General features: G+C 43.5%; 1 pseudogene; it reads right to left on the bottom strand.

Moving 5' to 3' along the window:
• Nucleotides 1–359: 359 nt before the first annotated feature.
• LOC129471922 (coiled-coil domain-containing protein 162-like) lies at nucleotides 360–15752 on the bottom strand (annotated as a pseudogene).
• Between the last annotated feature and the right edge of the window lie 259 nt (nucleotides 15753–16011).

The following is a 16011-nucleotide window of genomic DNA, read 5'->3' as shown; positions in this document are numbered from 1 at the left end:
CTTCCCACCACTGTTTATGCACAGGTCAGGAGTCACACATCTCTGAGCCGCCAGCCTGGGAGTTTCTGTAGAGGCCCAGCCCATGACTAGAGATGACTGGCCATTCTCCCAGATCACTACTGTTACGAAAACTGCAGCTGAGTCTACAACCCAGGCCCATGCCAGTTGAGAGCATGCTTCCCTTCTATCATAAGAAAACGTGACTCGCCTCGTGGCCCCAGGTTTACAGCTTCAGAATCAAACATCTGCTTATCTCACACATTATTCATCGTGGGTGAGAGTAGGAGGATCTGACCTATGAACCCAATGGCAACCATCTGCAGTCTGCACTCAATTCTCTCTGCAACAATGGAGAAGACCTATCCTACCTGCATATTATATTCTAAGGTATCTGGGCTGCTACTCATAACTGGGAATGGTCCTCCATCTTCCAGAAATGCTCTCCAAGGAAACAGCTCAAATGCCTAAGAGAACCAAATAATAAACATGATAATGTTGTACTTTGTGTTCAGAATTAATAGATATCTGTATATGAATAGGATATCTGTGTCTGCACCCCAAAGCAATTTTGGATGACTTATTTATTATGTGGGAGTATTTCTTGATAGTTCCTAGACATATAGAAGAGAGAGTAATAATCTATTTTTTAAATTGTTTTCTCAGCAGATGGTGAAACACAGAAGAGTACTTAAGATTTCAGTGTAATTAATCAGCACCAGTGTTCAGAAGTTCCAGAGCAGTATAACACCAATGGGACATATTTAAAATCAATAAAAATAAATTTACTCAAATGCTCTCAATATCAGGAACCTTAAAAAGTTGTCCTTCATCACTATTGTGCTCCAATTCTAGGTAACAACTCAAGACCAGCACCACAAATTATTACACGTGAGTCTCTGGCTCCTCCACATCACTAACCAGCAGCTAAGGCATCCTCTGTCCCTTGTGATACCATGTGCAGCCCTGGAACCAGTGGGCCTGCCTATCTGACTCCATTCTACACTTCCAGACCTGGTTCTGGTTTTAGCCAAGTCCTGGAGTTGGAGTTGATTCTGACAGCAAGGAGCCGGGACTCCTGTTTCCACCTAATCCCAGGCAACACCCAAAGGAAGCAAGAGCAGATCCAATGGTCACGGTCCAACCCTGTCTTCTGGGTCTAAATGAGGGCCAAGGCTTGGGCCAAAAGTCACTGTCTTGCAGCCACTGAAGGTAGAAATGTGGGACTTGCTTGAGGTTGATGTTGGTGTCCCTTGGCTTAGCATTATAAGATCAGAATATTAAACTGGAAATTTTGGAGTCAAAAGACCAGGAATTGTGAGGTAGTTTGAAAGAGATATCCACTAGTTCTTTGATACTCCTCCTGTAAAGAGGTGGAGCTTAGTTCCCCTCCCCTTGAATGTGTGCTGGACTTAGTCACTCACTTCCAGTGAAAAGAATATGACAGAAGTGATGGAGAGTCACTTCTGAAATCTGGTAATAAAAACACTGTGACTTCCATCTTGGGTTCTCTCTTGGACTGTTTGTGCTGGGGGAAGCCGTCTGCCGTGTTGCGAGGAAGCTCTGTGGAGAAGCCCATGTGAATAAGCCTGGAAGTGGATCTTCTGGTGCCCACCAGCAGCCATAGGAGTGAGCTTGGAGGCAGGTTGTCCTCCAGTCGAGCCTTGAGATGATTACAGCCCTGGCCAACATCTTGACTCATGAGAGACCCTGAGCCAGAACTACCCACCTGAGCTGCTCCCAGATTCCTGATCCTCAGAAACTATGTTAGATAATGAATGTCTGTTGTTTTAATCTGCCAAACTTTAGGGTAAATCATTGTGCAGCAATAAGTAACTAATACAGCTTGCAACCCGGTGCTGCCATGATTCTGGAATAGTCTGATCTCTGGCCTTCCTGAATCTTGAACTCTTTGGTTGTAGAAGGTGGGTAATATTGTTCCCGCCTAGGAGCAACAACAGTTGCCAGGATTACCTTCAATAACAGGTGCTATAACCAGGGCTATTGAAAACCCAGCTACTGACGTCATTTATGTATTGCAATTGCTATCATGACTATTTATTAAGTGGAGAAGATTGTTTGTTTTGCTATCAACTGTGAACAGACAAGCTGTTGCCCTGATCAGCCTGTTGAGTGTTTGGAGACAAAGACCCTGACTGGGAATCACAGCCGGCCCTGGGGCCCAGACTCTTCCACTGTTCAAGTGAAGCAGAGCCAGTGAAGACAGAGGGCATTAAAGTCTTGAAAGCCCCTGCAGGATCTAAACCAAATGGAAACAAACTGACTAAATTCCCTACACACCGCACACCACTTACAGTATAAAAATACATCTGAAAGACACCTGGAGGCTCCGTGGATCCAGTGGCTGGGGCAGGCTGAGCTGCTAGGCAAAAATGCTCTTCCTGAGAGAGTTGCTCAGTGCTGGTAGCCCATGGCACATGCCGTCTGTGACAGACTGGTAGGCAGGAACATTTCCAGCTGCCAAAAATGTTCTTCTACCAAAATATGGGGGGGACATTTCATTAAAAGCAGTTACTTACACTTCTAAAGTTCAAAACTTTCCTCAAAGTTAGAGAAGCAAAAAAACATTTTGAGATATTAACAGGTTCCTTCTTCAGCCACATCAACCCCCGTGCCCCTTGCCCTCAACTTTCACAGTTCGTAGCCCTCACGGGGAGGGTTGGCATACTCTCGACCAGCAATGTCTGCCAGGACAGTCTGCAATGGTGGAAATGTCCTATATTTGCACTGTCCAACAGAGTAGCCTTTGGCCACGTGAGGCAGTTGTACACTTGAAATGTGACTACTGTCACTGAGGGAATGAATTTTTAATTTTCTTTTTCTTCTTTTTCTTTTTTTAAAGGCTAATCAAGTGAAGCAGTGTGAGTGGAGAAAGAATAAAGCAATCTGTAACTGGTTGTGATCAATTAGTTGTAAACATGACTGCACTCAGACCAGCCTGAATTTTTAATTTTCTTTCATTTAAATTAATAATAATTTTAATTAAAGTAAATTAAATAGCCACATGTGGCTACTGAACTGAATAGTGCAGCTGTAGCTCTAGAAAAAAGCTGTCAATTGTTTATTGAATGAATTAAGACCAACAGCTGAGACAATAGTTCTTTATAAAAACTAAATTTTAAATTTTAAGCCTCCTTGGGGTTTGGAGGAGAAAAGTTCTTGTTTGGTTTTAAACAAAACGTGGCTTTGTATATCAAGAACCACAAACCCTGAAGACTGGAGCATGAAATTTATACCATAAGTCAGAGAGAAGGAAGTATGCATCATAAATTAGAATGATTTTTCTTGCCTAAAAGGAAATAACAGTTAAACAAGGAAAGACTATTTCTAGAGCTTAGTTCTAGTGGATGCCTAAGGAAAGACGCTGGATAAGTTGGAGGATGGTATCCCAGAGCAGAAGGTCCCTTTTGCTTGGATTCTCTGTGAGGTGGCCTCCCAGGAAGACTAGCAGCCCCTCAAAGTGGGGAGAAAGACCCCCACACGTGGGTATCCAGAGGGGTGCTGAACAGCAGGCTAACCAGAAGAGGCCAGCTCACCCACAGCAGAGATAAGGGAAGTGGCTGTGTCTTCCCAACTGCCAGGAAGATTTGAAAGCACTGCCAGAAACTTAGATCACCTCTGAGAGGATGGAAGAACGAGAAGAGTGTCGTGTGAGCCCTAAACTTAAGGTCCAAAATTTGTGCTGCCTTGACTTCTGGCAAAATCGGGAGGCCTCAAATAGCTTAGCCACAAGGTCCCCCGCTCCCCACTCTGCTCCCACAGATAAGGTCTCCAGGTTTAATGACCCTCCTTATCAAAGGAACCAGGTGCAATTCCTGCTTATCCCTGAGCAGCGGTTTCAGTTCCCTGCCAGACCACAGCATTATTCAAATCAATCACCCCTTCCTGTGTGAAGCATGGAACATCACACTCTCCTGATATTACAAAACCTGCCTCCCACAGCCCTTGCTTGTTCACTCTGTTCCCAAGTGGCCCTATGTGGAGGGGGGCAGTGTCCTCTTAAACCTGGGAGGCAGAGGTTGCAGTGAGCTGAGGTCATGCCACAGCACTCTAGCCTGGGAGCCAGAGTGAGACTCTGTCTCAAAAACAAAAACAAAAATGAAGAGAAAAGCAACAAACATTCAAGGAATGAGAGGCTGGTGTTGCTTTCTTTAGAAATTCCTTGATGTACTCCTAAAGCAGGCTTGCTGCAGGAAGGATTGTATTAACAGGATATCTCTTCAGCTTTCTCCTTTTTACCCTAATCACCCTGAACATCAACAATACATTCAGACTAGAGGCATATTTCATGCTATATATTTTATACTGTGCTATAGAGTACCTTTGAGGGACTTCTTTGCTTCCTTCTACCCCTAAAGTGCAAACAAATTGTATTCTTTAAATCAGGGGATAAAAAACTAAACTTTTTTTTTTTTTTTGAGACGGAGTTTCGCTCTTTAGCCCAGGCTGGAGTACAGTGGCGAGATCTCAGCTCACTGCAAGCTCTGCCTCCCAGGTTCACACCATTCTCCTGCCTCAGCCTCCCGAGTAGCTGGGACTACAGGCGCCCGCCACCACGCCTGGCTAAAATTTTTTTTTTTTTTGTATTTTTAGTAGAGACGGGGTTTCACCGTGTTAGCCAGGATGGTCTCCATCTCCTGACCTCGTGATCCACCCACCTTGGCCTCCCAGAGTGCTGGGATTACAGGCGTGAGCCACTGCGCCCAGCTTAAACTTTTTCTTAAAGGACCAGATGGTAAATATTTTCATCTTTGCAGACCCTACGGACTCTGTGGCAACTATTCAGCTCCGTGGTTGTAGTGTGAAAGCGGTGACAATCCGTAAGTGAATGGGCATGACTGTGTTCCAACAATGTTTCATTTACAGACATGGAAATATGAACTCCATAGCATTTTCATGGGTCGCAAAATACTATTCTTTTACACATTTTTTTTCAACCATTTAAAGATGGGAAGGCCATCCTTAGCACACAGACCATACAAAAATCGGCAGAGACCTCCAGCAGTAGTTTGCCAACTCCTGACTTAAATAGATGAGATTGGATAGAACTGCTTTGTCACCCAAGCATTTATCTTCAATGCGAATGATTAATTCACCTAGCAGTAAAGATAACTCAATCCTCGGGCATTTCTTGAATTGGCTAATCAATAACTCCTGCAGGTTGGTGGACATGTCCAGAGATGAATACTGGGCCCTGGTCAGTGTGATCCAACCCTTCGGAGGACAGCTATCAATTTCCATCAGCCCTTTGGCTAGTAAAGGGGGGTTGAGACGGGCAGAGTGAAATGTTTTGTGCCTAGAAACATGCACATAGCCAGTACCCAAGATGATCCATGCCACAGGGAAGCAGGAGCCAAATTTTCAGCGACTTTACAGGGCTGTCCTGTCATCCCTGAGCCACATCCTTCCTCCTCCTACACCCCACCCTCATCTGTGAAGCATGCTGCCCTCATTGCAGGTAAGAGTTCAGTTTTTCCTTTGCAAATTCTGGAGAAGCCTTCAGCTTACATGGGCAGAAAATTCCTGGGGTAAACAGTCAGATTTGCTCAGTCTTGGTGAGCTCTAGGAAGGGTCAAGGAACTGTCCCAAGCTTCCTATCTCTTTCCATTCTCTAAGGACTTTCCCTTGTTTACAGGTTCAGCACTAAGTAAAACAATCAAGAGGGATGACATTTATCTTTTAGCTTCTCTTTTTCTCCTGCCTCTTGCCTTTTCTTCAGCATCCTCTTCTCTGTCCACGCTGCTGCTTGGTCTCCATCATAAATCTCGGGTTTTGGAGTCAAACACACCTAGGTTCTAATTCTAGTCTGCCACTTACTAGCTGTATAATTCCAAACACACACAACCTGAACAGCTCTGAGGAAAAAAGGCTGGAGAAATGTAACCAGTGGAGGACACAGTGGGGTGAACCATCTGGGTGATTCTCTCCAGAGGGTCACAGAAAAGTACATAAAACCAGAAATAGGACACAGTGTCCTCCATTTCTGTAGACCGAGTGTGAGGACAAAGAAAGCACTGGCAAAGCAATTCCAGGGGATTTCCTGGAAGCAGAGTGGTTCCCCTGGGAGAGCAGTACCAAACCGAATCCTTCGTAGCCGAAATCGAAAAAGGACTTTTCTTCACCAGTATGTAAAATCCTCGCAAATTCTGACCTTGGGCTTTCAGAGCCCAGAGGACTAACAAATGGCCATCCTGATAATTGTCTGAGGCTTTACATCTTACCTGCTTGACTAAGCTACAGCTCAGGAAGCTATTTGTCAATATAAAGAAAACAAATTAGCCTGATTTTTGTCCTGCTGAATTTACATTCTAAATCCAAGAGTCTTCTGATGTCAGAGTAAAGACGATTGAGAGTAGAAAAAGAACAAGACAGTTCAGTGCAACCCCCACCTTGTCATTCTCCATGGATGCCCACAAGTGCAGTGGAAAGCAGCTGCAACCTACAGGTAAGAGCACAGACAGCCCTCTGAGGCCCTCTCAGTGGCTAAATACTCACACCGGGAGCTAACCCAAAAAAGTCAATTTTGACAATTAAAAAATAAGCAGAGACCTTTAGGGCTAACCCTCCTTCCCTCTTATACAAAACTTATTTATACTGGAAACATTATGTATCTTAATCCAAGCTAATTTTCCCATTAGCGTCATGATTAATTAACCAAATGAAACATTCCTTTTGTATGTGGAATACTTAACACAATGGTACCTACAAGGCTAGAGGTAGATGGATTTACTTATAAATTTAACGCTGGTAGCCAATTCCATTAGCTTGAGAGGTGCAGTAAAAATTCTGTCTTTTTGAAAGGTAAACAAATGTTGAAAAAAAAACCCTAATCATCTTTAGAAGTATAAAAATGTTATTCCCAGTAGAACCCCCTGTACATTGAAAGCAGCAATCATTATATGAACTGTTCTGAAATTACATTTGCTAAAATCAAGAGTGTTATTAGCCAACAAGAACATATTCTCACAGACAGCCTTTGTGGCAGGTCATGTTTGGTAGCCATGGCGTTCTGGATCTGCTTGTGCCCATGACTATTTTAAGCTCATTATCTAACCTTGCCAACAGTGGCCTCCCTAGATGGTCACTCAGCAAACACCTCTGCTGCAGAATTTACCAGAACAGGATTAGTGCTCCAGCCCTTACGGGATGAGATGCCTTACTGCAGCATCAAACTGCAAAAACATAACCTCCCTCCAGAGGAGGAGTGCCTGGGCCACCCGGGTAGGGTCTTGGGGGCTCTGGAGGCTGTCAATCATGTTCTGCAGCTCTTGAAGCTCAGACCCTAGAAGATGGACAACATTTTAGTCTGACAGTGTGAAATATAGGCTACTATAGCTAAACCAGTAAACCAACATTTTTTCCCATACTTGTCACCTAATCAGACTTCCCTTGTTTTGTTTGTGGGTATACTAATTATACGTTTTGCAAGACCAGCAAAGCCTTATGCTGTAGAATCAAAGGTCTGATTTATGTCTCCTTCCTTCCTCAGGAAGATAAAAATTTGCTTTGCTTTTCAGTACAATAAGAGCAGGCCATGGAAAGAAAGTTTTAAAATTTATAAGGCTATGGTCTTGAAACAGAACAAAAAGGAGAAATGACAGGAATGGGAAAGTCTAGTCCTCAGTATATCTGTTAGGCACTTGAAACGATCAGAGATTATGAATCAGCACTCATCTCTTATTGCCATGCTATATCCAAATCAGCCCTCCCTGTCACTGGCTCATGGATTAAAGAAGACTCAAGACCATCTAAAGCAAGTAAAAAACACATGTGCATATATGTATATATAAAGATATGCACACATATGCATACATACACATGTGTATACATATGCATACATATCCCTCTAGGAGATTCTAGTCATTTTAGGAGTAAATGTGAGGGATCCATATTTGCCTTATTTCTTAGACCCTTACTGCAAGAGTAGGCTACATATACATAGATTTGTATTCATTTTGGGTGAAAATCTAACTTAGGAGCCCTGTGGGGCACTCAGTGCTGGGATGTGGAACCCAGCCTGAGTCTGGATGACCATCCTAGCATCTAGGTATGTATATCCTAGTTATTGGCATAGAAAAGGAGCTAATCAGAACAGGATAGCACAGTGGAAAGTGATGAGCCCTTGGGGAACACACTTGGGCTCACACTTACAGGGCTACCAGAATTTCAGCTGGTCTGAAATATCCCTGTGAACATAATGATCATTTTCTACCCTGAGAGGACATCCCTGTTATCAGGATTGTGAAAACTGATCACAATGCCTTGACATGCAGTCCAAGGCAGGAGTGAGACAGGAAGCCCACAGGGCATTTCTGGAGATGCTCTATCTTGACAGCTGGTCCACATGCAAGCAGCCTTCTTTCCTCCCTAGCCCAGTACTGGGCTCCAGCATCTACCGACTGAGAACGCAGAGAGTTGTGGGAGGGGGAAGCTGTCCATGAGAGCTTGATCAGGCAGATCCAGGGCTGAGAATGGTTGCTAACATGTGTAACATGTGCTTTTGGCTTTAAGAACAGATGAGCAGTCCAGATTTCATATCCATTTGCTGTTTTATACAATAAAAAATGTGTTTTATTTTTGTTTCCAGCCCCAAATAATTGAGTCCAATCAGCAAACTTTTTATGACTCCTCTAAATCTGATAGTTCTATTGGGCTGAAGAGTTCACCAGAAAAAGAGTAATATTAGAGTGAATTGTACAAGAACTTTTGTGGTGGTGGGAGGGAGGTGGTCAGAGAGCCTCATTTGTTCAAGGCCTAGTGTGTTCGGTCTAAAAGTAATATACTCTATCAGGCTATGCAGTAACCAGGGGAAAATTTACTAATCCTCTGCAACAACAATGAAAAAAGGAGAATATAAAATTACACATACCCTATGGTTAAAGCTCTGTAAAATGTAAATATGGAATATATTCGGGCAGGGGCTAGAAGGGAGTAAAGACAAAATTATTTTACTTGTTAGAGTGGCTGGCTTACAGGTGATTTTTTTTCTGTTATTTCCGTCGTTTATATACTACTGGCATGTGATCGCTTCCCATCAAAATTGTTGTATGTTGATATGTAGTATTATCATTAAAATACAGATGTGGAGGCAGGACTGCCTTTCCTTTGTTATTTTACTGATCTTTAAATCCTCATTCTGACTTTCCTTCCTTTGTGGAGTCAAGAGGCTTGGTGGGAGGGGAGGTGGCAGGACAAGCAGCCTGGCGGTGTGGACAGGGCAGAGGGTTGTTGCCGGTAGCGATGGTGGTGAGGCTGGGGTGAACCCTGTGCCAGGAAACATCAGGAAAGGAGCCTTTGCTCATGTCTTTCCCAGGAGGGTCCCGTTTGGGAAGTCAGAGAAGACAGACAGCCAGACAGCCAGAGAGAGAGGGAGAGAGAGAGGAGTCACAGTGGCCCTGTCTCTGCATGAAGACTCAGAGCTCGTACACTTCATTCCTTGTTTGTCTTGAGAGTTCCTGAAACCCTAAGTTCAGTGTGAAGTATTTGGGCTTTAATTGGCCTCCTTATCCTTTGCAAAGGAAGTCACAGTGTAAACATCCACATTCTGATTACATCCTCTGCTTCACTTGGACTTCAAAGGCAGTTACTGGCTTTCAGGGAAGGAGAGAATTGGCTGCATCCACAGAGCTGGTCCACAGTGTCTAAGAGCTGTTTTCTTCAGTCAAGGGGAGGACTAAAAGCTGAAATCTTGAGTTTCCCTCAAGATTTGTTTTAAAAATACTTTAAAGCATACAAGTCCACAAAAGTAATTTGAACTAACTAAAAATTAGAACTAACAATTTAGAACAAACTCTAAATTGTTCTGAGATAGCTTAAAGGAACAGACTCTCATTTCATCTTTTCCCTTAGTTCTTCTTGCCTCCTCTGGGAAATAGGCCAGGAACTAAGCAGCCTAGTCTTTTTAAAAAGATTATCTTGGAGGGGATTTTTTTTTTAAGTTTGCTCTTTATTTTGAGCAAAGCAGAGTATGCAAAACTGTACATTCTCCCTGGAGCACAAATGTGCAACATGACAATGTGTGCCTCCCTGCATGCTTCAGAAAGCCTGGGCCGCACATATCTCAATGGTTTCTGGGTTCACAATGCAGAAATGGCAAGAAAACAATTCCTTCTTCCTGAATTCTAGGTCCTCAACTTGGCCTCATTTCCCATTGTTCCTCAGAGCCATACTCATGGGTTCGCTCACAGGTAGGTTCACTTCTCTGGACTGGCCACGTGCAGTTCTGCCTGCTGCTTTCGCCAGTGTCCTTTTCTTATGTTGCTAGAACTGTCCCTCCTATTTTCTACATTGATCCAAGTCCACTCCTGTCCAGTCTGGAAAGCACCCCAGATCACCTCCCTGCAGGTTTTGCCTGGGGGCACCCTTTACTCCCAGCTGCTATAGGACTTCCTAAGTAGTGACTTCACCAGGAAACATGGCTCTGGCTCTCTCGTCTTTTATCTCATCTCCATGTAACACCTGCCTCCCCATCTCAATGGCAGGCAGGACATTTCTCTTGGCCACACTTCTTCTTCCTGTGCCTTAGCTAAAGCTCAGCCCCCACACCCTCCTGACATCCAATAGCTCCCCTAAGAGTGTCTTAGCTTATTTTCTGAGTAAGCCCTACTTACAACAGTCCCCAAACTAGTAAAAGGAAAGGACCTAAGAGTGCTTTGGAGTTTCTCTAATCGGATGCTTATGTTGAAGACTTGTGAGTCACTCTGAGAGCTCATTAGTCTGCAACAATTCTGTGCCTTCTGCGGAGGCGGCACCACTACCACTTTCTCTTCATCCTGCCACGCCTAGACACAGGCATTATCCTCCTCCCAGATCAGCACTCATGCCCTTCCCTATGTCCACATCTAAATGTTTACAGAGCCCTTCAGTGTTCCTTAGCACAAGGAAATATACCTGCCACCAGCTCCAAGGTCTCCCACAAATGTATTTCCTTTATGCACCAACCAGCCACAGGGGAATATCCTCAGATGCTCTGACATTTGTTTTAAGAGCAATTAGGTTTAAATAGGCATGCTGCCTCATTTCTTAGGCTCTTCCTGTTCTTTAAAATCCCTGGCTACTATAGTATTTTGCTATTAATTTATATTTACATGACCAGTGACATTATTTGGATGGTAGTCACATTATTAAGGCAAGATTACTTTCCCTGATTCTGATAATTGTAGCTTAGTAAACATTTTAGTGTCTTTAATTCACCTCATGTGTTTATCTTATAATATAACCTGTGCTGATGAGCGCTGGACGCATAAAACTAAAGCCTCAATCATTCTTACCACAAAGACTTTTAGGTCATTGATAGCTACCCAAGGGCTGTTTACAAGCTTCTTAATAGACAGTGATTGGCTCTGGCCTTGCCATGTGAGTTTATGAAGGCCAGGAAGGAAACGGGAATGAAACAAAACTAATATTTAATGGGGGCTTATATATCCTAGAATTTTTACATAAATTTCAATCCACAGAACATCTTTATGAGACAGATACTATCACCCCATTTTATAGATGGACAAGAGAGACCCAGAGAGTAAAGTATCCAGCTTTCAGTAACCAAGTGGCAGAGGCAGAGAAAGAACCAGGCCTCCCGACTCCCAACTTGGTGCACTTTGTGGTATAGCCCATGAATGCAGAATCAAGCAGATAGCTGTGCAGTGTGGAGACAGTCTATAAGACAGTTTGGACTTTTCCTTTGCCCTTCTGATTGCTGTCATTTATGAGAGTATATTGTAGTTCTGCCTTTCCAAGTATTAAGAGCTTTATAGAACTTCCAGTGAATATTGAAGGTGATTTGAATCACTTTTAATCACTCACCAATGCCCTCGGTTCCTCCCCAGTCACCTCTCAAAGGGTTGGGACTTAGAGGAAATTCAAAACATGCTGGACAATTGCCAAACTTAGCAAAACTGACAAGGTAGGCCACGATATCATGCAGAGGAGCTATCAGCTGTAGAGTTCGCTTTAAGGCTTTAAAAGCTGCCTGTGGATAAAATTAATACAAGGAAATACGTTTTAGGAAGTTTCTAAGAGGCATATAAAAATATATGAACACTCAATGGGGACGATATCTTTAAACAAGAATATTTCAATAAACATTGTCACAGTATATACAGGATAATATCAGAGAAAGAACAATAAACCTATTCATGAACCAGGGTTACATGCCCTTGGACAAGGGAACTCCTGTGGGGGGTTAAAGCAATGTGTTTCTTTGTTTAAAGTCACTGAAGGCCATGAACACATCAAAATGTTTGTATGGCCATCAATGAATTACAAGGGTCACAAATCAATTCATAGAAGGAACTCATATTCAGACAACATTATCTTGAGAGAATACCTGTAAGCAAGGTATAGATATTTATCAACATTGTTTAAACCAACACATGACTGAAAATCAAACCGTGGATCTTATATATCAATGTCCAAGTGGAGTAAAAGTGAAAAATTATGATCTAACTGCAGAAGGCAGTATTTCCATATTTTTAAAAATAAAAATCTGAAACTTCTTCAGTGAAAGTAGGGGTAAGAAACCAAGGTTGCTAAATAAGATTTCACTTACAAAGAAAAATCAGAATATTCCCAAATGCCATTTTCAATACTGTATTTTATTTCTTTAGCAAATACATATGTTTTTGTGTTCCTGTGTTTTCTTTTTTTAAAAAATTGTTACCAACATTGCCCTTGATCAGTAAGTGAGGTACACAGAGCACCCCTCAGAAAACAGTAACCCTAAGTTACAAGTGTGATCTCAACATCCCATTAGCTTCAGAGCATCAGTGGGGTTTTTTGGAAGGGTTGGAAGGAAATTGAAGATTAATAAGAAATGTCAGAGGCTTGAACTAGTGTTCATTAGTGACTAGGGAGAAAGAGAAATCAAAGCATAGTGAGACCCAAGACAAATTATAATAAAGCAGAAAAGGCTGCTGTGAAAAGATTTCAGTAGTTAGATGTCTGAATAAAAGAAGGGATGTTCTCTGGAATTGATATGTTTAACTGTGAGACAAAAACCAGCCAGTTTCCATTCTGGCACACATGCAAAAAAATACAAACCTTTTCTGGCAGAGTTTTGAACATAACCAGCACTTCAGAAGAATGGGGTATGAACCATAAATTGAGGAAGACTTTTCCATCCGCTGACAGCAAACATCGTGGCCGGGGCTGAAATCTTCTGCAAGTGTTAGAAAAAAGGACCCATAGCACACATTTCTCTCTAAACAAGAGGCGTCATGAATGACCCTGTTGAGTCACCGCCCTCCCTCACACAGGCCTGTCACCATAGGCCCAGCATCCACGCCCCAGGGTAGCAGCCCTTTTCATGCCACTCCCAGGTGGCCAGTTTATAAATAACTCAACAGGAAGAAGAGCAGTTAGGCTGATTTTAGCCAGAGCTGTGTGGGGGAAGGAGTGGGGATGGAGGGAGGAAAAGACATGGTAAGAAAGGACAGAAAGGCCATGAATTAGATAGCCAGCACCACACTAGGTGGTACATATATTATGTCACTTAATTCATCTGGCAACCTCAGGATGGATCTATTTTCGTTCCTCTTTCACAGCTGAGGAAATTGATGCCCTGAAAGGTTATGGAGATCTACCCAGCTCCTAAAAGACAAAGTTAGAATTCAAATGCACATTTCTTTGGGAGGCCAAGGTGGGTGGATCACAAGGTTAGGAGATCGAGACCATCCTAGCTAACACGGTGAAACCCCATCTCTACTAAAAATACAAAAAATTAACCGGGTTTGGTGGTGGGCGCCTGTAGTCCCAGCGACTCAGGAGGCTGAGGCAGGAGAACGGCATGAACCTGGGAGGCGGAGCTTGCAGTGAGCAGAGATCGCACCACTGCACTCCAGCCTGGGCGACAGAGCAAGACTCTGTATCAAAACAAACAAACAAACAAAAGAATTCAAATGCACATCTATCTGTCCACCTGTAGAATCTGGGCTCCAGAACCAGGCTCTGTTTCTCTTGCCTTGCCATCACATTTCTTGCCAGGTTCTCCAGCTTCTGGTCTTCTTTTCCTTCTTTCTCCTCCTCCTCCAAATACCTTATTATTTCTTAATAAGGTTAGTCATCTCTTTGTTGCAGGTTTATATACAAACATATTGTCCATATATGTCTGGTTTAAGGATTCACACAAGCCCAGGTACTCACCACCTGGCCTGAGAAATGGAATGTTGCCAGCACCCTTGAAGCCTGATGTGCACCTCCCTGGTGGCCCCCAGACAAACCACCATCCTGAATTTTACATTAATCAATGCCTTCTTTTTTTTTTGGTGGAAAATCCTTGGTGCATCTGTGCTGCTGCAAATGACTGATTTGTGGGTTATTAGGTTGATTCTATATCTTGGTTGTTGTGAATAGTGCTACAATAAACATAAGTCTCAGGATTTTAATTAGTTAATTCTCAGCTCAGGAATAAAGTATGGTCTTAGTTTGGAGAATTGCCTTTCTTTTAGCAACCACAAAGTCAAACAATTCCTGTCCTGAAACAGATCAAAATCAGCATAATCCAGTCTCATCTCTATTATTCAGCTCACTGTGCTCATTCCTGCCCAGAGGTAACAATGAATATCAAAACTAAAAAGTTGCAGGGTCTGCATCCGGGCACATGGGCCTGCAAGCCACATGCTGGCAGGTGCTGCTAGCAGCAAGGACTGAACCAGTCCTTCCTTGGCCTCTGAGAAGCACATGTGTCCCTGGAGCCACTGGGCTCTCTACCAAGTGCTATCCTTTACTTCTTATCTGTTATTTCCTGCCATTTCCAGTCCTGCCTGCAGTGAGCAGCCATCGGCTGAGAAGAGCAGAGATGACTGCAGAAAGCTTTAGGTGCTCAGTACATGAAGCATAGCCTGGTTCTCAGCCCCACAAGGAGACTTGCCCCTGCCCCTTGTGGATGGCCTGCCAATTATCTGGCCTGGCAGTTCCCCAACCTGCTCAACACTGTCCCCTTTCATTCCCCTTCAGCTGACCACTTCTGGGCCACACCCAAGACTTTATTATCCTCTGAAACCATATCACCTACAAAGTCTTAACTTTCCCAGCTCCATATTTTATTCCTCCAGTTTTCTGAGTCATCCACTCTCACTAAACTTCCCTTCCTTTATTCCCCCAAAATAGGTTCCTTGACATCATCCAGTCCTCTGGTCTCGCCTTCCATCTGTCAGCTCCTTTCTGACCTCCCTCCCTTCCCTACCCAGACTGGATCTCACAGTCAAGCATACGAACCACTCTCTCCCCAGCACCTTCAATTCTCTGCTGCTTTGTACTCACAACCCACCTACCTATCAAAGCCCCAGTTCTGGGTCCCTTCAAATACTCAGCTTGCTGTTTCTGATGGCATGCTGCTAAGCACAGCTGGAGGAAATCACACTGCTAATTATACTGATGGAAATGGTTTCCAGCCTGAGGTATGTCACCCTGGAACAATCCTTTTCCTTTCCTGTGATCAGCTCTCGTGCCCATCTTCTTGTTTCATAATTCCAAGCCTTCTTTAAGGCCCCCATACCAAATTCCTGCCAGCAGATCATGACATGGTCTGCTATTTCATGATCAAATTAAAGGCCACTGCTGGAACTCCCTCCCCTTCCTGATAGCCTATTTCCCCAACCCCCACCCCTAATACACACACACCCTCCCTTTCAACCAGGGTCAAAGTCAGAGGTGCACACCTTGGATACAAAATGAAGACAGCGTTTGCCCTCCATGCTCCTACCTTCCAGAAGCAGCTGGGAACCATGACACTGTGGTAGCAGCATGGCTAATGGAAGCGTATGGCAGTGCAGAGGATGCCCAATAAGAAGCACCTGAGCCTTATTGGGAGGCTGGTGGAAGAAATTCACAGCTGAGGCTTCTGAGCTGTGATTTCTCATCTCCCTCCATGTCCCTTTGTCCCAATGACATTGCCATCTTTTCCCTTCCGTTAAAAAATTGTGGTAAAATATGCATAACACAAAATTTACCATTTTAGCCTTTTTTTGTTTTTGTTTTTTTCAGAGCAGGAGTGGA

This window comes from Symphalangus syndactylus, chromosome 2, assembly GCF_028878055.3.
Source record: "Symphalangus syndactylus isolate Jambi chromosome 2, NHGRI_mSymSyn1-v2.1_pri, whole genome shotgun sequence".
Lineage (NCBI taxonomy): Eukaryota > Metazoa > Chordata > Mammalia > Primates > Hylobatidae > Symphalangus > Symphalangus syndactylus.
The sequence above is the reverse complement of the archived record's forward strand: the minus strand, read 5'-3'. Positions and strand labels throughout refer to the sequence as shown.